The following is a 7,391-nucleotide window of genomic DNA, read 5'->3' as shown; positions in this document are numbered from 1 at the left end:
ATAAAAGAATTCCATTTTGGACTCTTTTTCGGGGCTTGCCTAGCTCAGGTATTGAGCCCCAAATGCTGTCCCTTGACACTCTGTGCCAATTCTTAGTTTACCCCTTGCAAGGATCTTTCTCAGAAACAAATCACACCAACCAAAGAAGTCTTTTGGGAAAGTAATGCCCTTACCCTGCTGCAGACTGAGCTCTGACCCAAGAAATTATCTCCATCTGCAGGAAACATCACCAAGGCTGGCCTGGCCTGAGCCTCACACACCCCTCAGACAGACAAATCCCATTCACCTGAGCAGGATTTCAGGTTAAACATCAGCCAGGTGCTGAGAGCTGCAGAGCATGGCCGAGTATTGCCAGCAATTCCACATTTCAACATCATTTATATAACTTTTCCCTTATTTAGTGAAGCAGGAGATTGAGCAGGAGGTGAGCCTTCTGACCCTGCAAAAGCTGAACCCAGAGAGATCCACTGGTGAGACATGGGTCTCTCAGACCCCAGGACCTCAGCACCCACTCTCCTCTCATTTCCTCTTTTAATTATTTTCCAAGCCACTGTAAACACAATCAAAACAGCCATCAAATCTCTACCCCTTTAAAAGATATGTTGGAAATGGTGAATGATTTGTGAATGAGTAGTGCATTATGTCACTGTCCAAGTCTGTTGTACATTTAAACCATGAAAGGTGCCACAAAAGTCCTGCTGGCTTTCTAGCTGCCCCAGCTCTTAGAGGAAACAGGATGCTCCTGCTGGATCACTTCATGGGGGTTCTACCTTCTTGTGATAGTTAAAAAATGATTTAGGGATAAATCTTGCTTTGAAAAAGAAATTCTATTTCTCCATGGATTCGCACAAGGGCTCATCAGGGCTGAGCGATTCTTGAGGGTTCCTCCCTTCCTTCCTGTTAAACAGTTTTATCTTTTATTTCATAATACACACACACAATACATATATATGCGCTAATTTATGTTTTGTTTTATTTTTCTAACGAAACCCAAGCTGTAACAAGCACTTTGGCAGCTTGTGCTGGTGCCGCCCTCCTGTGGCTGGAGAACCCCTCGGGTTGGAACAAAACCAGCTTAAAGATCTGATGAAATGTCCCTGAGTCACCAACAAGTAACACCAGAGTAAGGTGGGGAGGAGCAGCCTGGACACACCAGCTGGTCCCAGTAACTCCCACCAAGGGCTGCTGGCTCTGCACAGTTCATCCATACCCACAGTTTTCCAAAACAGGAGTTTGGGATAAAAACCTTTGGGATGATTGGCTTCATCCCAGTGCCTCACCAGCTCCCACCCTGTGTTCCAGGTCTCCTCTGTGTGCTACAGCAACAGCAAACACAACACGTTCTGTGTTTTGTGGGGTGTTTCATGTGCTAACCCCCCCTGCTGCAGCAACACTCAGGAGAGCAGGCCCACCATGGAGAGGCATCAGCCCATGATGCCAGCCATAGGCAGAGCCTGGCCAGCCCCTCAGACACCGTGCCAGCTCAGGGACACTGTACAAAGCCAGGGACACCGTGCCATGGCAGGGACACCGTGCCATCCTGGGGACACTGTACAAAGCCATGCCAGGGACACCATGTCATCCCAGGGACACCGTGCCATGGCAGGGACACCGTGCCATCCCGGGGACACTGTACAAAGCCAGGGACACCGTGCCATGCCAGGGACACCGTACAAAGCCAGGGACACCGTGCCATGGCAGGGACACCGTGCCAGGCCAGGGACACCGTACAAAGCCAGGGACACCGTGCCATGGCAGGGACACCGTGCCATCCCGGGGACACTGTACAAAGCCAGGGACACCGTGTCATGCCAGGGACACCATGCCAGGCCAGGGACACCGTACCATGCAGGGACACCGTGCCATGGCAGGGACACCGTGCCATCCCGGGGACACTGTACAAAGCCAGGGACACCGTGTCATGCCAGGGACACCGTGCCATGCAGGGACACCGTGCCATGCCAGGGACACTGTACAAAGCCAGGGACACCATGCCATCCCAGGGACACCGTGCCATGCCAGGGACACCGTGCCATGCCAGGGACACTGTGCCATGCCTGGGACACTGTACAAAGCCAGGGACACTGTGCCAGGTGCAAGTGCTGCTGCCTCACCGGAGCGCGGGGCCAAGGCCACGGCGCTGCTGACGCGGCTGCGGAACGGGAAAGGCAGGCGAGGCCACAGGGAGAGCAGGCAGCAGTGCCAGGGCAGGAGGAAGCTGGGAGACCCCGGTGGGGAGTGCTACTGGCAGCCCACCACCACCTGCCCCCTCCCCGTGCCAGGGCCCTGCAACCCCTGCACCAGCATCTGTGGAGTGAAATCCACAGAACCCTGTGCCACAGAACCCTGTGCTACAAAATCTGTGTGCCACAAAATCTGTGTGCCACAGATCCCCTGTGCCACAGAACCCCTGTGCCACAGAACCCCGTGCCACAGACTGGGCTCCTCTGTCTCATGAAACAGCCAAAAATGGCACAGCAGGAAAGCGGTGACTGACGAGGGCACTGATGCAGGAGTATTGTGACTCTAAAAAAGGCAAATATATAGGAAACTGCTCAGTCAATCAACAGCCCAGCACAAGAGTCCTCTCTCTGCATTCCTGAGGAACGTCTGGAGCCAACATTCTGACAATGAGCTGCTCCTTGTCAACATGCTCCAGCAACCTCGGCAGCCCACGCTGCTGGGAGCAGCAAAATCATACCAATAACTGCCCAAAAATATGCAAGCTAATAAGTGTTGTAAACTGCAAGGGACTCCTGCTGCACCAACAAAGCCCTGGGTGAATTCAGAATTGTTAAGAACAATTAAAAGATTGTTAGCCATGTTTCTTGTTGGACAGTTACTGTTTGTAAATTAATATAAATTAATAAATTTTTATTAATTTTAGTTTGTAAATTAATAGAAACCCCTTACCTTGTACCCCTGTCCCAAGTTGCTGTACCCTGTGTTCCTTGTTCCTAGCTCAGCCAGGCCCTGCCTCCACTGCTCCCCTATGCTTCCACATGGCAATAAATGGCTGTACCTGGTATTGTAACCATGAGTCGAACCATTCTAACCATGGTATTCTAACTCAGGAGTCTGAGCCACAGCAGGAGGTGAGACCACCACCTGTGGACCCCTAGAGCCAGCGAGCCATGGTACGAACAGCCACCGGAGCACACCGGAGGACTGACAGGACACCAAGCTACCTTGCAAAGCCATCTGGTTGTGTCACCATGACAGGACAGGACCCTCTCGTAGCCATCCCCCTGGACTTTCAGGGAGCCAAAACTGAGAAAGGTCCCCCATGGGGCTCCTGTCAGGGTGGAGACCTCAGCTCTGCGTTTGGGCAAAGCTGCTTCACCTTCTTTTCTTTGTCCACCAGGAGCAGTGGCCATGTGGCCACTCGTGCTCCCACCCGTGCCCCCACCCGTGCCCCCACCCAGGCTGATCAATAAAGGCTTTAGAAGAAGAAGAAGAAGGTCTCCTTGCTGGTTCTTTATAAGAATTAAAGCGCCCTTAATTCACTCAAAGGGATATGTCAAAGCCTCCCTTAATTGTGATAAATCCCATCCCTTCATCTGAGAAGGTGACATTTCATGGCAAATAGTCCCAAAAAAATCAAGGAAGAGTTTCCTGTTTTGTAAGTGATTTCTCGTGATGACAAAGCCCAGCATGGGAGCAGTTGGCTGCATGGCTGCTGCTCAGGTTTTTTAGGTCTTTGTTGTTCCCAGGCAGACAGATGGAATTTGTCACAAGAAACTAATCAGGGACACTGAGACCTAGTTGCACTTACAGGGATAAAATCTCAGACTGAGGAGTCATTAGAAAGCTGCCTCTCACAAGCACGCTGCCTGCTGGGTCACAGACCATTGCCCAGGCCATTTTCCTGTCAAGCCTTTGTGAGCAGGGCAGGATGGCCGGGAGGGGAGCAGGCAGGGAGCAGGGAGGGGAGCAGGGCAGGGGAGCAGGGGAGCAGGGCAGGGGAGCGGGGCAGGGGAGCGGGGCAGGGGAGCAGGGGAGCAGGGCAGGGGAGCAGGGAGGGGAGCAGGGGAGCAGGGCAGGGGAGCGGGGCAGGGGAGCAGGGGAGCAGGGCAGGGGAGCGGGGCAGGGGAGCGGGGCAGGGGAGCGGGGCAGGGGAGCAGGGGAGCAGGGCAGGGGAGCAGGGGAGGGTGGCCGGGAGGGCAGGGAGGGGAGCAGGGTAGGGTAGCAGGGCAGGGGAGCAGGGGAGCAGGGTAGGGGAGCAGGGAGGGGAGCAGGGGAGGATGGCCGGGAGGGGAGCAGGGAGGGGAGGGGAGCAGGGCAGGATGGCCGGGAGGGGAGCAGGGAGGGGAGTAGTGCCCCGCTGTTAACCCGTGCCTGTCCGTGCTCCAGGGGCTCAGGGCTGCGGTCAGAGGGGCGCTGGGGGGACCCACAGCAGCAATGGGCCCGAGCTCCGAGCGTGCAGCTGCTGTCCCTCCGACACTGCCCGGCTCCCCCAGCTCGCAGCTCAGCCTGAAAATCCCATTTCTTCCCTAGACAAAGCCTCCCGGAGCCCCGGGGGCAGCCAGCAACCCCAGTGCGCTCCAAGGCAGCTCCTTCGGCTCCTGTCCCACCTGCGGGGACTGCCCGGAGGGACAGACGGACAGCAGCTGCCTCCCGGGGCTGCCAGCAGAGCCCGGCTGCCTTCAAGGAGCGGTTCTTGTGTTCTCACAGGTGAAAGTGCGGACAGGAAAGTGCTGAGCCAGCTGGGAACGAGCTGCTCGCCTGCCCGGGTGTCTCTCCCAGCAATGCTTTGATGCCAGCTGGAACTGCCAAGAAAAGGAGCTCCTTAATCAGCAAAGCCTTGAGGAAGGGCAGCTCCGGGTGTCCCTCCCTGTGTCTGTCTGTCCTTGGCCGCCGCCCTTCCTTCCCCTGCAGCCTGAAGCCACGCACGAATCCTTCCCGTGTCCTGCCGAAGGCCGGCGCACCCCGAGCCTGCCGGTCCTGCCCAGGCTTCCCACGAACAGGGGCTGCTCTCCTGCACCACTGAATGTCCCACGAGAGATGCAAAGACTCCTGCTCTTCCAGAAACCTTGGCCTCCCTGCATTCCAGTGCATTCCAGGCAGATCAGACAGATCTCCCCAACTGTGCTTTGCCATTTCTCTGATGTTTCCATTATTCCCCCTGCACCCAGAAAATTCTGCCTTGTACTAAAAGCCATTTCTGTCAAATTGAGTTAAAAAGAAGTAATGAAAAACTAAAATCTCTGTATCTAATCCTGCAACCTGGAAAGTCAGCAGAGAAATATAATTTTGTGGTCTTTCAAATTAAATCAGATTCTGGGCACTCTGCTGTTGGGTTTATCCAGTGCTGAATGGAATAGCTGTGCTCAACCATGGCTAGGTTTAGGCGTGTTCAGTTCGTGGCAAAGCAGTTCCGGATCAGAGATGCTGCTTTTAATTGTATCCTTATGCTGTTTAAAAAAATTACAATTTTCCTGAGCCATTTTCCATTAATGGGCTCAGCAGGAGGTGGCCTTTAATGGCAGAGCAGCTCATGGTACCACAGAGAGTGGAGGTCGGAGTTCTGCACTGGGGTCACAATTCTGTCTGTGTTTTGTGCAGCCTTTCTCTTCCCTGCAGCCTCACAGTGTCTGTGTTTTGTGCAGCCTTTCCCTTCCCTGCAGCCTGCAGCTCCCACCAGGGCAGAGCCACAGATGCTCCAGCACACTCCCCATCCCAGCCTGGGGCTCTCCCCTCCGGAGCAGCTCTGCTCCCTGGCACTGCTCAGGTTTCTCACTCACACTCAGGACATGTCAATGCTCTTGTTTTTGCTGGGTTCCCTGGGTGGCTGTGCTCTGAACTCTCTGCTGGCTGCTGCTCTCCTGTGCCAGCCGTGCCCAGGAGCAGTCACTCCCTCCTGTCCTTGATGTTTTGTGTAAAACTGACCTGCCCATGATTTTGTGTCTCCCTGTTCTCCTTTCAGCGTATCAAGTACAACCATGAGTCTCTCTGTACTTTGCTTTATTCTGGTTTTTTTCCTGATTGCTTTTCACAGGCAAAGTCCAGAATGTCACATCTGATCCTCCCTCGTTTTCCTGCAGGTTTTCCAGGGAAGCTTAGACCGGTTGCATTAGAAGTAGCAAGAGTAGATTGTAAGTGTGATGGTGCTGAGCCATCCTGCAGGGCTCCTTCTCCCTGAAGCCTTTGAAGTCAGAGCATTTTGGGAGCTCAAGCTCTGTACAGCACTCAGCTCCTGCAGCCAGGGACAGAACTGTGCCACCACACCTGTGCTGCCAGCATTCTCCTCCCCATTTCAGGCCTTTGCATGTTTCCTTAGAACAGTTCCAAAAGGGCAAACACCTGCAATTCTCTCTTTCAGTGTGAGCCTGAGTGCTCTCCAGTGAACTGCTGCTGTTCACTGAAGGAATTATAGACTGGAATTAAGTAATTATGGGCTGGATTCATCCTTCCTTAACTAGCTTTCTCTGCAGAGAAATAATAAAGCTGGCCAAATAAAACTTACCTGTGGCTGCTGAGATTTCAGTGTGAGGCTTTTCAAGTTTTACATTTAACAAGTTAAAAGATCTTCAAATGTTTCTCTTTTTTTCCTGGCCTTGGAAGGAGCAGAGCTGCTCACATTCCACCAGGGCTCTGGCTCTGCTGACCTCTGCAGGCAATGAGGTGAGGCTACAAAGGTGACATCAATCACAACAGTTATTTTTATAGAAAAACAGAAATGACATATTTTTCATTTCTTCAAATGAAAAACCCCAAACAAGAGTAAATATGAATGAGATAGTTCATTCTGAGAAGTTTTTCTGGTATCAATAGATATGATCTTACACAATATGGTGTTTTGTTTCTGTTTCTCTCTTGTTTTCCTAATTTACGCTGTGTTTTATCATCTTGAAAAATATCCCTCAGGCTGCTTATGGCAACAGGACCTAGAGTGGTGATTTAACACGAGAAAATATGCTCTCTTACCCCATTTTCTCACACTCTTCCCTTTGTGCCGTGATGTCATTAAAGCACTGAAATCCGGGTGCAGAGGCTGGATCTCCATCGTGTCCCTCTGGCTGTGGAGCTGTCCTGTCGGGTACCAGCGCTGTCACTCAGCAGCATCTCCCTCCTCTGGCACCTGGCAGCTCCCAGAGACCCAGTCCCCACTGGACACCAGCTGCCAGTGAGCCCAGGAGCTGGCCCTGCCAGGAGGAGGAGGAGGAGGAGGAGGAGGAGGAGGGCTGGGAAGCCTTGCCCTGGCACAGAGCACAGCTCCTTCGCTTACCTGGAGGCATTTTGGATTTGAGGATGGGACATGCACTGAGCCACGGGCCAGCACGCTGATAGGACCCGAGTGGGCACTCCCTGCTGCTCCAGAGATTTAACAGCCATAACCAGAGTGAGTCTAAAGCAAAGGCTGTGAGAATGCCAGCAGCAATTCCTGCCAA

General features: G+C 53.3%; 1 long non-coding RNA gene across 1 annotated transcript; it reads left to right on the top strand.

Annotated features, from left to right (window-relative positions):
* The first annotated feature begins 3,789 nt into the window (after positions 1 to 3,789).
* On the top strand, positions 3,790 to 6,463 carry LOC147648896 (uncharacterized). Its single transcript, XR_015279749.1, has 2 exons — positions 3,790 to 3,881; positions 4,675 to 6,463. It is a non-coding gene; the product is annotated as an uncharacterized LOC147648896 (long non-coding RNA).
* The last annotated feature ends 928 nt before the right edge of the window (positions 6,464 to 7,391 follow it).

Source organism: Cyanistes caeruleus, chromosome 29 (assembly GCF_971803275.1).
Source record: "Cyanistes caeruleus chromosome 29, bCyaCae1.hap1.1, whole genome shotgun sequence".
Lineage (NCBI taxonomy): Eukaryota > Metazoa > Chordata > Aves > Passeriformes > Paridae > Cyanistes > Cyanistes caeruleus.
This window is presented reverse-complemented; position numbering and strand designations above follow the sequence as displayed.